The sequence below is a fragment of the Grammomys surdaster genome, unplaced genomic scaffold (genome assembly GCF_004785775.1).
Source record: "Grammomys surdaster isolate TR1022 unplaced genomic scaffold, NIH_TR_1.0 373, whole genome shotgun sequence".
In the NCBI taxonomy this organism is placed as follows: domain Eukaryota; kingdom Metazoa; phylum Chordata; class Mammalia; order Rodentia; family Muridae; genus Grammomys; species Grammomys surdaster.
The window spans coordinates 7,100,997-7,118,652 of NW_021604792.1; the positions used below are offsets into that span (position 1 = coordinate 7,100,997).

The window sequence follows — 17,656 nt, forward strand, 5'->3', positions numbered from 1 at the left end:
AGAACTCACAGAGGTCTGCCTGCCTGTTTCCTGAGTGCTGGGATTAAAGGCATGGACCACTACGTCCTGGCTGTTAGATAACTTTACGAGCTCCAAAAGAGTTCCAGTTGCTTCTGTTGTGATGGCAAAGAGAGAGAGGCAGAAAGGAAGAAGAAAACTCCTCAGAAATGGAAGACCTGCAGTGAGCAATACGGGTGGTTTGCTGGGTTGTTACTGTGGTCACTGTTCAGTTACATCAGGACAGTTCCTCACATCCTGGAGCTTCTGTGGGTGCACAGACCACATGTCTGAATCCTACGTCTCTATGCCTGAGAAATTCAGGGAGGATACGGAGATCTCTCATCATACAGGAACCCTTACGTCATGGGTCTTAAAACTGACTGTAGATGGAGACGTCAGTTGGTGGTATCTGTGAGGGAGAAAAAAGGGTGTGAAGGGGTTGAAGATTCGGGAGGGAGAGAAAAGGTTGTAGGAGTAGAAGAATCACCAAAGGATGGGCAAGCTGAGATTATCTCCAGTGGGGGCAAAGTCCGAGTCATCAAAAAATCAGACTAGAACTGCCCCTAGAAGTGATCGTGCAGCTGCTGTTCACGAGTGCATCAGCAGGAGGCAGAGAGGGGGAGGCCATGTCTGGGTTCAGTGTTCTGATCTATGAGTGTTTGAATGATTACTAGCCTAACACTCCCTGAAAAAAAGTGAGCCTGAGGTGACCGCTAGTCCGGCACCAGGCGGATGTGAATTGGCTCCCAGGATGGGAAGCAAGCTGGAGACCAGAAGAACCCTGCCTGGGGCTGCAGATCCTGGGAGTGAGCCGGAGACAGAGGACCCTTGAAAGGGGCTATTTGGGTGGCTGAGTGAGGAGCGAGCCTGAGACAACCACCAGATCAGTGCCATGAGGCCTGGACAGGGAGTTAGCCTGAGATGACCACCAGTCTGGTGCCACACAGGCTTAGGGAGGCAGCCTATGCCCCGGATGACCCTGCCTAGCACCATAATACACAGTGTCGCATAGCACTCCTGAGACCACTCCTGAGACGACCCCAGACACTCAGAGACCCTGACCACTAAGAGAAGCAAGTATGTGGTGGAGAAATGGAAGAGAGAAAAACAGGAGGATGTGGGCACAATGAAGAAAGGCAGAACTGGAGACTCGAAGGTAGTGAGAAACAACCTGATATGAATACCTGGTCAAGCCACCTGGGACTATGTGTGGTTCTGGCCTCTGCTGCCAACTGGGGACCATGTCTGGGGCCATGGCCCTGTGGCAGTGGGTGTCTATTACTACTACAGGCCAGACAGTTGTCCCTGGCCTGGGCTGCTGCCCTGAGACATGTTGATGTTTGAAGGCTATGCTGAACTGGCCCCACCCCTCACCGGAGCGTCATGGAAGAGCTGGCCCTGGGGCCATGAGAGCAGCAGAGCTGACTCAGTCCTTAGCCAGCTTCAAGAAAGCTGGCTGAACATTGCGGGAGTTGTGGTTGAGCCTGCTGCAGGATACAAGCATGGGAGAGCTGGCCTTCCCATTTGTCTCCCATGCAGCGACATGGATGAGGAAAAGATACCTTCTACCTGCTCCGCCCTTCTCCACCTGGGGCAGACCTGGCTCTGGGGCATGAGAGCAGGAGAATCGGCCCGTCTCTTACCAGTGGCAGCTCTTGGGTTAGCAGACCCTTCACCTTGCCTGGGCGCAGAGTAGAGCTGACTCTGGTGGAGGTTGTGGGTAAGCCACCCCCAGGGTGTGACAGTTAGAGAGCTCTTGTCTTCTGGGTGGTGGCATGGATGAGAGAGAAACACCCTTCTCCTCTTCTTGCTGGTCCTTGCCATCTATGGCAGATGTAAGAGAGCTGGCCCTGGAGTCATGAGAGTGGGAGACCGGGCCATGTTCCTCACCAGCTTCAAACGGGTCCTGTACTCTCCTGGGCAGCAGAGTAGTGCTGGCCCTGGTTGTGGGGGTGCTGTTGAGTCGGCCCCAGGGGCATGAAAGTGTGAGAGCCAGTGGGGCTCTCAACAGCTCAGATACCTCTTAGGTCCAGATCCAGGGCTTTGAATTGGCCCACCCCAACATCTACCCCACTGATGAACTGTCGGAATGCGTGAAGGGACAGGACCTCAAGATCCAAAACTGCAGGATCTCCATGATACAGGGCAACAACAGGATAGCCGAGAGGAGTCTGGGTGAGGTTTCAGTATTTATAGAATAGCCAGAGGCCTGGTAGCAGACCAATGAGTCATTGCAACGAACATTTGCAAGCAAAGAAGTGCAGACAAAAGAGTACACTGTGGGACACACTGTGAATCACTACAGCTTCCACAGTGAGAAACAGTCTTTCTCTGTTGGGGAGGAGGTTGCAAGGGTGGAGGGTGGGTATGAGGGGAGGGGAGATGAGTGGGATTGGGGTGTACTATACTCACAAAGAACCAATAGAAAGTTTTTTTAAAAAATCAAAATATGGGACTGGAGAGATGGCTCAGCAGTTAAGAGCACTGACTGTCCTTCCAGAGGTCCTGAGTTCTATTCCCAGCAACCACATGGTGGCTTGCAACCATCTGTAGTGGGATCCAATGCCCTCCTCTGGTATATCTGAAGACATCATGACAGTGTACTCATATATATATATATATATATATATATATATATATATATATATATAAATTAATTAATTAATAAAAAATTAAAATATCTGAATATCTATTTAACCACTTAAACAGTTAAAAAAATAATTAAGCTCATAAACAAAAAGTTTTGATAAAAAATTAGAAGCAAGTCTATAATCTCGGTGCTTAGGGCAGGAGGATTATGAATTTGAGACCAACCTGGATTACATTGTGAGATGCGTTCTTTTTTGTTTGTTTGTTTGCATTTATTTATTTATTTATTGTTGTTTTATTTATTTACATTTCAAATGTTATCCACCTTTCTGGCTTTCCCTCCTTAAGCCTCCTCTCCTCTCCCACTTCCTTACTGTGTTTGTTAGGGAGCTCCCCCACCCACCCACCCACTCTGGCCTCACCACCTTAGCATTCCCTTATGTTGGGGCATTAAGCCTCCACAGGATCAAAGGCTTCCCCTTGCATCGATGCCAGATAAGGCAATCCTCTGCTACATATGCAGCTGCAGCCATGTGTATATGCACCCCTATGTGTATTCTTTGGTTGGTAGTTTAGTCCCTGGGAGCTCTGGGGGGGTTAGGTTAATTGATATTGTTGTTCTTCCTATGAGGTTGCAAAACCCTTCAGCTCTTTCAGTCCTTCCTCTCACTTCTTCATTAGGGTCCCAGTGCTCGGTCCAATGGTTGGCTGCAAGCATCTGCATTTGTATTGGTCAGGCTCTGGCAGAGCCTCTCAGGGGACAGCCGTACCAGGCTCCTGTCAACAAGCATTTCTTGGCCTCAGCAATAGTGTTTGGGTTTGGTGTCTACATGTGGGATGGATCCCAAGGTGGGGCAGCCTCTGGATGGCCTTTCCTTCAGTTTCTGCTCCCCTCATTGTCCCTGCATGTCCTGTAGACAAGAGCAATTCTGGGTTAATATTTTTGACATGGATGGGTCGCCCCATCCCTCAACCGGAGGTTGTGCCTAACCTCTGGATATGGTCTCCATAGGTTCTCTTTCCCTTTTGTTGGGTATTTCAACTAATGTCATCCCCGCTGGGTCCTGGGAGCTCTTGTTTTCCTGGCATCTGGGACTTTCTTGAAATAAAGAAATAAAAATCATCCAGTCCACATACTATTGAAGGACAAGGACAAAGTTGGAGGACTGACATCAGCTGGCTTTAAGCTTTACAATAAGGCTACAGTAGTCGAGGTACAGTGGGATTGGTGAAAATTGATCTTTGGAACCTGAAATAAAATTAAAATACAAACACGCACACGCACACACACACACACACACACACACACACACACAGAGAGAGAGAGAGAGAGAGAGAGAGAGAGAGAGAGAGAGAGAGAGAGAGAGAACTGACTCTGGAGCAACTGGGATGTTAACATGCAAACCCAAACAAATAAAGCATCATCACAGATTTTCACCATTAAAAAAAATTAACCCAATTGAACGACAGACTTACATTATGATATATCTGTAAGACTAGAGGAAGTCCAGATGGCCTGGGAGTTTAACACCAAAGGCACAAGCCATGGAGGATGGATGGATGACCTGGACCTCATTAAAATGAAATCCTCCCACTCTACAGAAGGCATTGTAAAAATAATAAAAAGACAAAATCTAGAATGGCAGAACATGTTTGCAAAGGACACAGAAAATCAGGACTGTTATCCAAAACATGCAAGGAACTTAAAAAACTTTGACAGTAAGGAAACAAAAACATGACCATAAACAAGCCATGACTTGGACATCTCATCAGAGGAGATAGACAATTAACAGACACAGTGATGCTCAATGCCATATGCTGTCAAGAGAGATGCAAATAAAAACAGTATCAGCACCAAATCAGAAATGACAGCAACCAAGGGCTGGTGACATTGGGAGCCAGAGGATTGTTCCTTCTTTGCTTGTAAAATTACTAAACTGTACAGCCATTTTGGAAAATGGTGTGCTGCTTCCACAAAATATCTACACATGCATTAGCCATGTGATCCAGCAGTTATAACTCCTTAGTATTTACCCAAAAGAAAGGAAAACAGCCACACAAAACCTTGGTTACCGAAGTCCACAGCCGCTTTGTGCAGACCAACAGAAACTTAGGGCATCCAAGATAGCTCCCCATTGAGCAACCTGTGCGATGTCTGGGTACCAACATGTTACACAGTCTAAAGAGAAACAAAGTGTCGAGCCAGGAAAAGACGTAGAAGAAACCTCACTAAGATGCTAGTAAGTGAATATCAACGAAAAAAAGGCTACATGCTGTGATTTGAGCTCTGACACTCTGGAAAAGGCAAACTGTGGTGACAATAAGATCAGTGGCCTCCAGGGACCGGGGAAGAGAAGGATGAGCAGGTAAAACTAAAAGGATTTTAGGGCAGTGAAACTCTCCTGTGGGGCAGAATATTGGTGGATATGTGACACTGTGCATTGTCAATAGCAGTAGAAGAGGACTCTAAACTGTGGACCTTAGAAGCAGTATTGTGTTAATGCAGGTTTACCTCTTGTAACCCATGTAGTATTGTATCAGTGCAGGTTTAGTCACGAGCCTCTGTGGCAAAGGACACTGACAATAGGGATATTTGTATTAGAGATATCTGGGGCTTCAAAAAATTTTATAAACCCATGCTGTCGCCAATATGCACAAAAATGAGTTATTTCCTCACTGAGCACAACCTTGAGTTATAAAACATATTCCTGAGACAGTATAAGTAAGGCAATTTTGGAGATTTAAGAAATCAGCAGCCTGGAACCTATTAACTGGCTTGGTTTTTTAATTTTTAAAATCTTTAATTGGAGCTGGAGAGATGGCTCAGAGGGTAAGCGTGTTGGCTGCTCTTGCAGAGGACAAGGGCTTGGTTCCCAGCATGCACCTGGCAGCTCGTAGCAACTGCAGTTGCAGGAGACATGCGCCCTCCTCTGGCCTCCTCAGGGACTGAACAAACATAACATAACATAGCATAGCATAACATAACATACGTACGTACACACATACATACATGCAGGCAAGACACATATAATACAGGAATAAATAAATCTTTAAAATTCTTAGTGGATGTACAATAATGGTACCTATTGATAGGATGTGATATGGTAATTTGATATAGGTTTATAATGTGTAATGATTCAATCAGGGTAATTATTGTTGTCACTTATCATTTGGGGGGACTTTCAAACTATTTTAGTTTCAAATAAAATAAAATAAAATAAATCAAATAAAATAACAAAATAAATCACTACATACTATAAGCTATCTATATTCATCCTAGTGTACTGTCTCAGGGCTTTAATATTGTGAACAGACACCATGACCAAGGCAAGTCTTATAAAGGACAATATTTCACTGGGGCTGGCTTACAGGTTCAGTTCATCATTAAGTTATCATTAAGGAGGGAACATGGCAACATCCAGACAGACTTGGTACAGGAGGAGCTGAGAGTTCTACATCTTCATCTGCTAGCAGAATATGCACTTTCAGGCAGCTAGGGTGAGGATCTTAAAGCCCACACCCACTGTGACACACCTACTCCAACAGGGACACACCTTCTAATAGTGCTTCTCCCTGGGCAGAGCATAAACAAACCATCACATGTACCATAGAATATTCAAACATATTCGTTGTCTCTCTCTGTACTTTGGTACCTGCTGTTAACCTCCCTCCATCATCCCTTCCCAGGACTCTTCCTGCTCTACCCTCTACTCTGGAATCAGTACACATGCGGCACTTAACTCTCCGAGTCTACCTTTCTCTTCTTACTATAACGTCCTGTAGCCCATTCATGCTGCCACTGATATTGCCATCTCATTCTCCTTTCATAGTATGTATTGATGCGTCTATAATACTAGCATTGCTTCTATCTCAAGTTTTAATCACATGAAAGTGTTCTTTCCTATTCCATTATGTACATGTGTCATAAACTCTTTACACATTTATCACCTTGTGACAGACACATTAATGGATTCCATATGCTGGCCATTGTAAATACATAATTCTTTTGTTGTTGTTGTTGGTGGTGGTGGTGGTGGTGGTGGAGGTCGTGCATGGAAGTGGTGTGTAGACATGTATATACAGGTAGTGTTCTCATGTGTGTGTGTGTGTGTGTGTGTGTGTGTGTGTGTGTAATAACAGGGGTCCTCTTTTGTTGTCTAGCTTAGTTTTGAGATACTCTCTCAGCATGCTCCTTGTATCCACTCACCTCTGCCTCTTTAGCACTGGGATTACAGAGACGTTCCACCATGCCTGGTTTTTAGATGGCACTGGAGATCTGAACAGGGTTCTTATACTTATGCAGCAATCCTGATTTATCCACCAAGCCATCTTCCTCCCCCAGTGAATGGTGTATTCACTACCCCTCTTCTTTGAGGGTATTTCTCAGCTCTCCGAGCAGTAAACCAGAGTGACATCAAGTCATCCACAGCGGAGTCTTTGTGGACTTAATAAAATGAGGAGGGATGGGAAGCAACTGGTCAGAACCCAAATAATCACTCTAGGTCCTCAAAGAAGTCCTCAAAATAAGTAGCTATTGAGTTAGTCTCCATAGTAACAGTTTGGGGCTAATTATAATTGGAAAGGTAGTTTCTGCATATGAGATAAAAAAAAATGTCTTCTTTTGATTGCTATAGTGGTTTGAACAGGTTTGGCTCCCAAAGACTCATGCATTTGAATGCCTGGTCCAAAGGGAGTGGTGCTATTAGGGGGTGTGGCCTTCTTGGAGTAGGCGTGGTCTTGTTGGAGTAGGTGTGGTCTTGTTGGAGGAAATGTATCACTGTTGGGGTGGGCTTTGAGGTTTCTTATGTTCAGGGTCCACCCAGTGTGGAATAAGAGCCTCCTCATGGCTGCCTTTGTTTCAAGATGTAGAACTCTCAGGTTCTCCAGCACTGTGTCTGCCTGAAGGCTGCCATGCTTCTTGCTATGACGATAATTGGCTAAACCCCTGGAACTATAAGCCAGCTCCAGTTAAACGTTTTCTTTTATAAGAGTTGTTATGGTCATGGTGTCTCTTCACAGCAATGAAACCTTAAGACAATGCATTTTCATAGAGTGCCCAGGACACTAGGAAGAAGTGTAGGAAATGCTTGGCCACTTCCTGGAAAAGTGATACATGCACATTTTGGCAAAGGACTCCCAGGTGCAATGCCTCAGCCACACAGCATGCCCCACTGCAGTCCCTTATTGCTATCCCATCATGGGACTGAGAATAGAGAAGCAGGTGTGGAGAGCTTTCAAAGTATCAGTACCCTTTGAAAAACTGAAATAGATAAGCACAACTCTGTTTTTTTCTTTAAAACAGAATCTTGCAATGTAACGCAAGCTGGCCTCAAACTCACAGTTGCCTTGCCTCAGCCTCCTGTGTCAGTATTCTGTCTAAACTCCACCTCCACAGTCACCTGGCAACAGCCAGGTATGCTCCTCCCCACAGTTACCTGGCAACAGGCAGTTAGGCCTGCCCACTATAAAAGGGGCTGCCTGCCCCCCTCCTCTCACTTGCTCCTCTTGCCCCTTGCCCCTTCCCTTCCCCCTCTCTCCACGTGGTCATGGCAGGCCTCTACTTCTGCTTTTTGCTCTCTCTCTCTCTCTCTCTCTCTCTCTCTCTCTCTCTCTCTCTCTCTCTCTCTCTCTCCCTCTCTCTCTCTCTGCCTCTACTACCCTCCTGGCTCCCCTCCCCATGCCCTGAATAAACTCTATTCTATGCTATACCATCGTGTGGCTGGTCCCTCAGGGAGATGCCTCGCCATGGGCCCGCTGAGACATCCCCTTCCACCATTGGTCCCCGTCCATCCTTTCATCTTGCGTGCTGAGATGATAGGTATGGCCATCCATGCTCAGAAAACTGAACTTTTTGAATAGAGACACGTGGTTCTAATTTTGAATTTCGCCTATTCAGCTCTGAATTTTGAAACACCAAGTTGTCAAATATTAGGTGTTCTCTTAGTGCATTTTCTGTTGCTGTAACAGAATACCCAAGACTGGGTACTTCATATAGAAATGAGGGTTGTTTAGTTCATGGTTTAGGAGGCTGAAAAAGTCAAGACTTAGTAGCTACATCTTCCAAGGGCTTCATGTTTTATCAGAACACAGCAGGGAAGGAGCAAAAGTCCAGAGGGCACACGCTGCAGAAATGACTTTCCTTTAGGATAGCCTGCTACAGTTAACAAATCAAGCCCCACAAGATTGGGAACTCATGGCCACAGGAGAGGATTAATTTAGACTTAAGGGCTTTCTCCACCTCTGTGATCCAAACATTAACCCAAGGCTCCACCTTCTAACACTACCTCATGGAGGAATTGAGCCTCCATGTGGGCTTTGGTGGGGGTGAACCATACTCTAACTGTGGCAGAGGCCAGCTCTGGATTACATAGAAAGACTTAATGATATTTCACCCATGTAGGGCAGGAAATAACCTTAAAGAGATATCCCTCAAGAGAAATCTGTTTACATTGGTTCATTCAGTCTAATAAATATTTATCGAGTCATTAAGAACAGGTCCATGACTTAATGAGATTTTTTGGCTTTGTTGGATATGGGATAAAATCTGTAAAAGGAAGAAATTATTGACAGGGCACCAAAAAAAACCTAATTAAAGGATATTCTAACTTCATTTCAGAATAAATAAAACCAAGTCCTTGATTGATACTTGCCTCTCAAAGTACATCCAAATCTTGTCAGTTTATGATATGATATTTGACTCATTGAGATTTTACAGTGGGAACACAATTCCTCACCTCTGGCTGCATACTCTTGAAAGACCAGTAACCTTGGAACCTAAGCAAAACCTGTTATTCTACAAACAAAAAAATGGGCCGTGACCTTGGTAACCTCCAGTGCCTTCTTTAATAGACATCTGCCATGCATTTTTTTCCAGCTCAGGAGCTAAAGGAGTTAGCAAATATCACTTGTTTGTACAGAAAGCTTACAGCCAATAGATAGAGCCTTCTCTCCAAGGGAATGATTATAGGGACCATCGGTGACATGGTGAACTGCTGGGGCAGGGAAATGAGCAGGTGGAGTTTCAAAGCAAAACCTGACCTAGTTATAAATTTGCATACAACCAGTTTTCTCCTGAAGCTTCAAATCTGAACCTGTCTCTTCCGTGACGGTAACTGCTGCCCAAGCTTATCCACATCTCCTTCAGATGCAAACGATGAACTGTTTGCCTGGTACTCAAAGATGCTTTGGGATATTCCCTGCCTCTCAGAGCCTACATAAATATTCGTATTATTTGCTGCTTTGTAGAGAACAGTTGCATATGTTTAATGAATGAGATCTCTTTCCGCACTCCCATCTTGGAAATCTCCCTCCTGTGGTTTTGTTATTAAGGTCATATTAGCCTTGTAAATACGTTAGAAAAGTTATTTCATTTTCTACTTTCTGGTTTATATAAGATTAGATTTTATGTTCTCTGAAGATTGAATCCTTGTTTCCCTCTCTGGGCCAGTTTTTTTTTTAGATAGTCCCAAGCTTTTTCTCCCTTCAATGCCTTTGCACTTAGTCTGTGACCTCCTGAATCTTTTCTATTGACAAGCTCTTCTTAAGGATCCCTGCTTCAGAAGGCTGCTCTGACTATTTTCTGACAGTCAAGATGCTTCTTTTCACTGGTTCTCTGTCTTAACAACATAATGGCTAGAGTTGGATGTGGCCTTACAAAGGATACAAGTTTGCTCCTGGTGCTATTGGGATATGGTAGAACCTTCAAGAGGTAGGACATTATGGGGTGTGGGGAGGTAGTACATAATGGGAGGTTATTGGTTGTCTGTAAGAGGTACCATGAGAGCTCATTGCTTTTGTCATATAGTCCTGTAAGAAGTATTGTCACCACTGACCCAGAACCTACATGGCTAATCAGTCATGGTCTGAAAGCTCCCCAACTGTGAGACAAATGCCACCCTCTCTCTGTGCAGTGCAGGTGATTGAAGTCAGTGCCTTGAACAAGTTAGGCAAACATTCCAACATTGCTTTATATCCTCAGATGTTGACAGTGTGTGTGTCTATGCATTCACACTCATGCACGAGAGAGAGAGAGAGAGAGAGAGAGAGAGAGAGAGAGAGAGAGATTTCTTACATAGCACATGATGGCCTCAAGCCCTGGGAACCTTCTCTCTTTATAAATTGATTATCTTAGGGACTTATGGTAGCAGTAAAAGATTGACTAATGCACTCTCAGGCAAATCCAACTGAGGCCCAGAAGCTGCATCTAGATAACTATGAATAATATCATGCGACATTGTAAACTTGGTTAAAATATTTTTGAAAAATTCAATTGCGTGGATCGCAAACTTAAGCTTTATAGATAATATTCTCATGTCTCAATGTCAAATGTTGGACATGCATGTATGACTCTTTATAACTAGTATAGTGACTTAACACATTTATCAGTGTGAGGGCAAAGGCTATGTTTTCATTATTCACACAATATTTGGCACATGCAAAGAACTTTACAAATATTTGTTAAACTAATAGTTGGTTGTCTCTTAATCATATCAATTATACTTGAAGCTAGAGAGACTACATAATTGAATGTTGTTGCCAAGGTTCCTTCAGGTTAGTTTGAAATATTCTCTTTATCTTTTCTCACAAGAATGTAGTGTGTTTACATACCCTGAATGAAGTTGTCTTACATAAGTTTTAAAATAAGCTGGTGGTAATTCGAGGAATGGCCATGCATATGGTACTTTGCTCTTTGAATAAGTTCTACAAACTTACAACTACTTCTAGAGGCTCTTGTTTGCTTTTTTTGCACTAGAAATTTCTCCATTGAAACCCATTTTATCTTATATTAATATAAGTGCTTTAGCACTATTTTGTTATTTACATAGAATTTTTTCTTATATATTTATTTTATTGCATCTATGTCTTCCTTCCTTCCTTCCTTCCTTCCTTCCTTCCTTCCTTCCTTCCTCTCTCTCTTTCCCTCTTTCTTTCCTTCCTTCCTTCCTTCCTTCCTCCCTTTCTTTCTTTCTTTCTTTCCTTCCTTCCTTCCTTCCTTCCTTCCTTCCTTCCTTCCTTCCTTCCTTCCTTCCTTCCATCCTTCATGACAGGGTTTCTCTGAGTCACTGACTGTTCTGGATCTTGTTCTGTTAACCAGGTTGGTTTCAAACTCACAGAGATCTGATCGCCTCTGCCGCCCAAGTGCTGGGATTAAAGGTGTACACCACCACTGTCTGGTCCATTACCTCTTTGTTTCTAAAGCATGTTTCTTATAGACAACATTGAGTTGAGTCTTGATTGTTCATCCATGCTGACAGTCTCTGCCTTTTATTTGTAATATTTAGATCTTTTATATTTAATGTACTTACAAATTTGATTGCATTTCGCTCTATATTTTTGTTCTTCAGTATCTGTGTTATATGTACATTTCCCTCTCATTCCTCTCCTGACTTCTTTAGGATTAATTAAGTAAATAAAAAAAATTCCATTAAATGTGTTTGTTAGTCTTTTGTATTTTAAGTGATTGCTTAAACTTTACAGTGTGTGATCCCAAGTTTTCTTCATTGTAGAGTTAATATTGAACTTCACACACACACACAAATCTAGTTATTATAAAAACTTGTTCGGTACCTTCCCCTGTGTCATTTATGCCTTGGATGTCGTATATATTACATATTTATGTATTATGAGGTCCACATATCCCTGTTGTAACTTTTGCTTTCTTCTTACTTTGATTAAGATTTTGTAATTTTAGGCACAATCCTCTCTAATAGTTTCTGAGATAAGAGTGAAAACAAAGGCCTGATATATAGCCCTTGTATCCTCAAAACTATGTGTGTAATAAATCACCAGACGTCTGTAAGAAGTCTCTTTATGAGCTTTTTCCTAAGAAGCCATGCTTCTTCTTCCCTGTATTAACTTAAACTTCAGTGAGCATCCAAATCTTTGTCCCCCCCATACAAACTGCCTCTCTATTCTTCAAATGCTATCAAATATCTGTGGCATGTACGTTGTTATAGCTCTCTTGAATTTGGCAGTTCATAAAAACAATCTTTTTGTTTGGCACACATTCCACTTTCAGCACCTGGTTTTTTTTTTCTTTATCACCAATTTGTTTCTTATTTGTCATAATTTTCATGTTTGAATTTGTGCTTCCATGATGATTTCTTCTCCTCTCCTCTTTTTCTTTTCTTTCTTTTTGTTTTTTTTTTTTTTTAAAAAGTAAGATGACATGTAGCCTGGGCTGGTCTTGAACTTGTTATGCTATGTAGCCAAAGAAGAAGACCATGAACTCTTGATTTCCCCTGCCTCCACCTGCTGGTATAATAAACATACACCAGTATACTCAGCCAACCTCTCTTATTCTTTATACTTTTTTTATACCCTCTTATTTACACTGCTGGTGATGGTGTTGGGATTTTTTTTTAAATTCTTTGTTTCTGATTCCTTAACATTTTCTTGTCTCTTAGCAAAACCGATGAGCAGAATGGTAACAGCAATGCCACTGAATAGTATGTGACTTTAGATTAGTTACTCAATGCTTGTGAGCTCCATTTTATATGAAATGATCTGAGTTGTTCTGGCTATATCATTCTGTGTTCTGTAATTATTATACCTTTAGGGGCGTGCATTACCTAAACACATGAGTACACACACACACACACATCATCATCATCATCATCACCACCACCACCACCACCACCAGCATCATCCCTTTGTTCTGGTTTTGATTCTACTCACTTGTTTGCTATTTCCATACATCTAAACATATTCTCATACCACATCTGGCTGTGCCTTCTCTGTCCTTCACACAAATACACGTGGTTTCTAGACTTGAATGTTCTGACACACCCGTCTCAGTTACTCTCAGAGAAACTGAAACTTTAGAGTTGTGCTTCTGTTCGTAGGTGTGTCAGCACATGTGTGTAAATGTGTGTGGAGGCCCAAGTTTGACACCAGAAAACTTTCTTAATCATTTTTCCACTTTACTCTTTGAGGCAAGAGTCTCTCCATCAAATCGAGGGCTGACTGATATGACTAGTCTCCGTAGTCAGTTTACGCTGGGGAGCCCCTGTCTTTACCTTCCGGGGATGGAAGTACAGGCAGGCAGTCACACTCACCTGGCCTTGATGTGAGTTCTAGAAATCTGAGCTCTGGTCCTTTGCTTGTGGGTAAGTGCTTTAGCGAAGTTACAAAGTTCTTTACAAAGTCCATATAGTAAAGAAGAGACGTAAGACCAGCCGAGTTGACAAAATTGGTTCCTTTCCTATTGGCCCTCATCTTATGCCCACCAGCTATTTCTCCTTTCTTTGATATTTGTATTCCAAGACATTCTGCATTGTCATGGCTCCCTGTCCCATTTTCACACTACACTTCTACCTGTTACTCTGGATTGTCCAGAGCCTCTCCTGTTGCTACGCAGACTTGCCCTGGGTTCTCTGCTCAAGAGCCCCAACCTCTCTTAATGAACCAAGAGACATCATAGCAAAGCCTTTTTTTTTTTTTTTTTATTAGGTCTGAAGAATGTTCTTTCCCAATTATTATGACAGAACACTAAGAGAGGGAATTGGGAGAGCTTTGTTTCTGAGCTCCTGCCCTCTGTGTGCATGAATGTGACTGGGTCATTTATCCTCTGTTGAGTTTCTAGTGTTTTTTTTTCTTCTTCTTTTTCTTCTTAAAGTGAGAAAGAACATATTTCCATAGTGTTATTAGGATTTACAAGTACAGTGTGAGAAAGCATTCTGTAGGTGTTGATTAAAATTTTTATTTTTTTTAAAGTGGGGATTTAAAAAATGTATAGCTTCATCACGTACATCACCACCTGGGAAGGAGGCCAGCTATTGGGGAAAAGATAGAAGAGTCATCATGCTGGTATTGTTTATTTGTTTATTTTTCTTGAGCGGTGAGGAGGGAAGACAACAGAAAAACTGTGTAAGATTCAGTGAGTGGAAAAATAAGAGTCTGAGGCACACAACCGTCTATTCAGATATCCACCCACTTCTAGGAAAATGACCCACCCAGACAAGTAATAAAAGCCTCTCCTTTATAGGAAGAGCTAAGGTGGGAGGAGTTAGGAGGGGACGAGGAAAAAGGAAGAGGAGGAGCTGAGGAGAGCAGAGATGTAGGAGCCATGGAGAGCCTCGCAGGTATGGAGAGAAGTTGCGGGTAACAACTTTTATTTATTTGGGAAACAGCTCTCTTTGTATGGGTATATTGTTATTGAGCATTACTAAATGTCGCGGTCACCCTCGTCCCGCAAGGAAAACGCGACACTCCAGCTCTTCTTCTGCAGTTTATTCAGGAACCTTTTAACAAACTTCTGACCCCAGGGAGCCCCTGCCCACAGGCTAAATACTTCATGGGCGGCTAACCCCAGGATGCCACATGGCAAATACCGATAGGCACACATATGCGGAAGCCAAGCCAGGTCATCAGCCCAAGCCAAATAAGGCACTGAGAGTACCCGCCATCAGGCTGGGTGAAGGCGGAAACCAGTACCATCTTTAAGGTGCGGCACCATGCGGCTCTCCACAACTAAACATATAAAGCCTTTGATTAATCTTAAAGCATTAGAGTCTTATTTTTCTACCAGGCCTGCATGGATGGTGGGATGGTCTGGGCAATGCCCAGCCTTACGAAGATTGACAGAGCCATTGAAGATTGGCAGAGCCATCTCCCACGCTGGCATCTCGTGGGTGGCAGGGCTGGTGTTTCTGGCTGGCCATTTCTAGCTGCGGTGGGAACATGGCCTCTGGCCGAGAAAAAATGGCGGCTGAGCTAGGCTGAGCCTCCGCAGCTTAGATAGTCAAGTTGACTAGAGGCCGTCTTAAATAGTTACTTCAACAATCCTTTGTGTGCCTGCTGTGTGCCAGGGGCTTTATATGGAGTCCTTCTCCTTTGCAAAGCAACCTGAACTGTGAGAAGGCACTGCCACACAGTGTCGGCGATTCTTCCAAGGCATACTCCTGGAGGTGGAGGGGCCATTGCTACCTTGACAGCTGTGCTTCCAAAGGTTCTGAAACCACCATCTTCTCCAAATGATCTGTGGGAGTCACTTCCTCATTTTTTTTTTTTTTTTGACAAGAAACAACTTAAAGAAAGGGAGGGTTTATTTTGGCCCAAATGTAGTTGACCAAGGTGAGAAGCCCAGCAGCAGCAGCAGCAGCTTGAGGGAGCCGAGTTCACTGTAATCATGGTCAGGAGGCAGAGACAGAGCAATGGTCACGTCTCCTGCAACACCAGCCCACAGAACGGCACTGTCCATACGGCGTGTGGGTCTTCCCATCTCAAGTAACCGAATGCAGAAAATCTCTCAGGGGTGTCCCCAGAGACTTGTCTCCTAGGTCCTGTCAAGATGATAACATGAGCGACTGCATGATCCCAATCCTGATTCCTCACAAAGCTTCACTGTTCCGTCTCAGGAGCCAGGTGCTACCGGGGACATCTAGATCTCCTTCAGAAAACAAAGAACCAAATAATTATCAATGTTACCAAATCATTTGAGTAGACCGGCCTGAGGCTAACACTTTGGGTAGTATTCAAACTGAACTGTGGGCTAAGAAGTAGCCAGGTCATCTGTGGGATACGAAGTAGAAAAGGGAAAGGGCTTTGGCAAGCCTGAACCTATCCGAAGGTTGGCACCCTAAATTATAAAGTGTGGGAGGGGCTAAAGGAGCAGCTGCTACGTGACGCTGTATAATTATTTTATATTGGCGAAATTCCTGCTAAATTGCTGGCTAAAGCTGCCTTATGTCTCTGAAGTGGAAGAAACCTTGTAGGTAAGTGTAAAACTAAAAGGAGGTAGTTTTCATGGCAAATAGTTATTGTCTCAGCCAGGCGGCCCTCCCCCAAAGTCCCGGAAGTAATCACCTCTTCTGCCAGTTATGTGAAGTTTGAATCTTCATGGGAAAGGCTCTGGAAGATTTTTGGTATGGGCAGGTGCCATGTCACTGTTGGAACCAAGGCAAAATTTAAAGATAACTGGCGACGTCAACCCTGAGAACAGAGTAAGAAGTATCGACTGGCAAGGGAGATTTATTCAATTGTTTAAAACTCATTACATGTCAACCCAAATTTTCCATTAAATGAAAAAATCTTGGTCTGGATAGAACGCTTAGTGCATAAACTGCTTGCCATGCAAATGTATCTGTGCCCAAATCCCATGTAAAGCACTGTTCTGTTTCTTCTACGGTGAGCTGGAAAGTAGAGCCAGGTGAATCTGCTGACGCTGGTGGGCTAACTGGCCTGGAGCACACGTTCACAAACAGATAGCATGGAAGGTGAGGATTGCCCTCTGACCTTGACACATGTGCCGTGACACACATGTGTGCATCCATCCCCAATACAAATAAAGTTTCAAAAAGAAGAAGAAAGATTGAAAGAAAGAAAATCTTTGCTCTTGTCTCTGGAGTGTCCCATATTTACTTAGGTTTCAGACCTATCTGAAAGCAGCCCTGTCAGGTTGCCAGGGAACTGACTGGGAAGAGCTTTGAGCTGAATTGCCCAAAGCAGATTTCAAATTCCTTGGTGGATTTGCATGCAGGTTTGACTCCCCAGCTCTGCATGAATACAAATGGCAGATCCAGATTTTCACTAGGAGGAAGAATCTGGGGAAGAACTTGTGACCTTCTGGTCTTGGGGGTGAGTTTCCTTCAAGAAGGGTACCCTGACTTCCCAGGTGGAGTTGTGGAGTTGGAATATCACCTACCATACTTGGAACACAGTTGCAACTGTCAGTGGTGTCTCAAGGTCCTAAATAGCCACGTAGTTGCTTAGAAACCAAAGGTCCAAGATATCTCAGCAACAACGGCCATTGAATGATTTGCTCAGTCCTGAGTTGATAGCGTTAGAACAGCAGACTTGATACCAGAAGGACAGCATGGATGATGGAGAGGGATAAGCAGGCAGCATAGAGTGAGCGTATCACTTTTTCTTCTCTGAACCATTTCAATGTGCTTTGAGGAAACTAATTCTACATGAAATCCTAGCTCAGTTCTGGGGAGGCAGCTCAGTCAACAAAGTGCTTGCCATGCAGTCGTGAAGACTGAGTTCAGTCCTCAGAACCACATAGAAACCAGGCACGGTAGCGTGTGGTTGTAACTCCAGTGTTGGGAAGCAGAGGTCCCTGGAA

The 17,656-nt window shown here is 43.6% G+C and overlaps 1 non-coding gene across 1 annotated transcript; it reads left to right on the forward strand.

Annotated features, from left to right (window-relative positions):
* The first annotated feature begins 556 nt into the window (after positions 1-556).
* On the forward strand, positions 557-683 carry LOC114632547. The gene has a single exon (XR_003713106.1). It is a non-coding gene; the product is annotated as a small nucleolar RNA SNORA17 (small nucleolar RNA).
* The last annotated feature ends 16,973 nt before the right edge of the window (positions 684-17,656 follow it).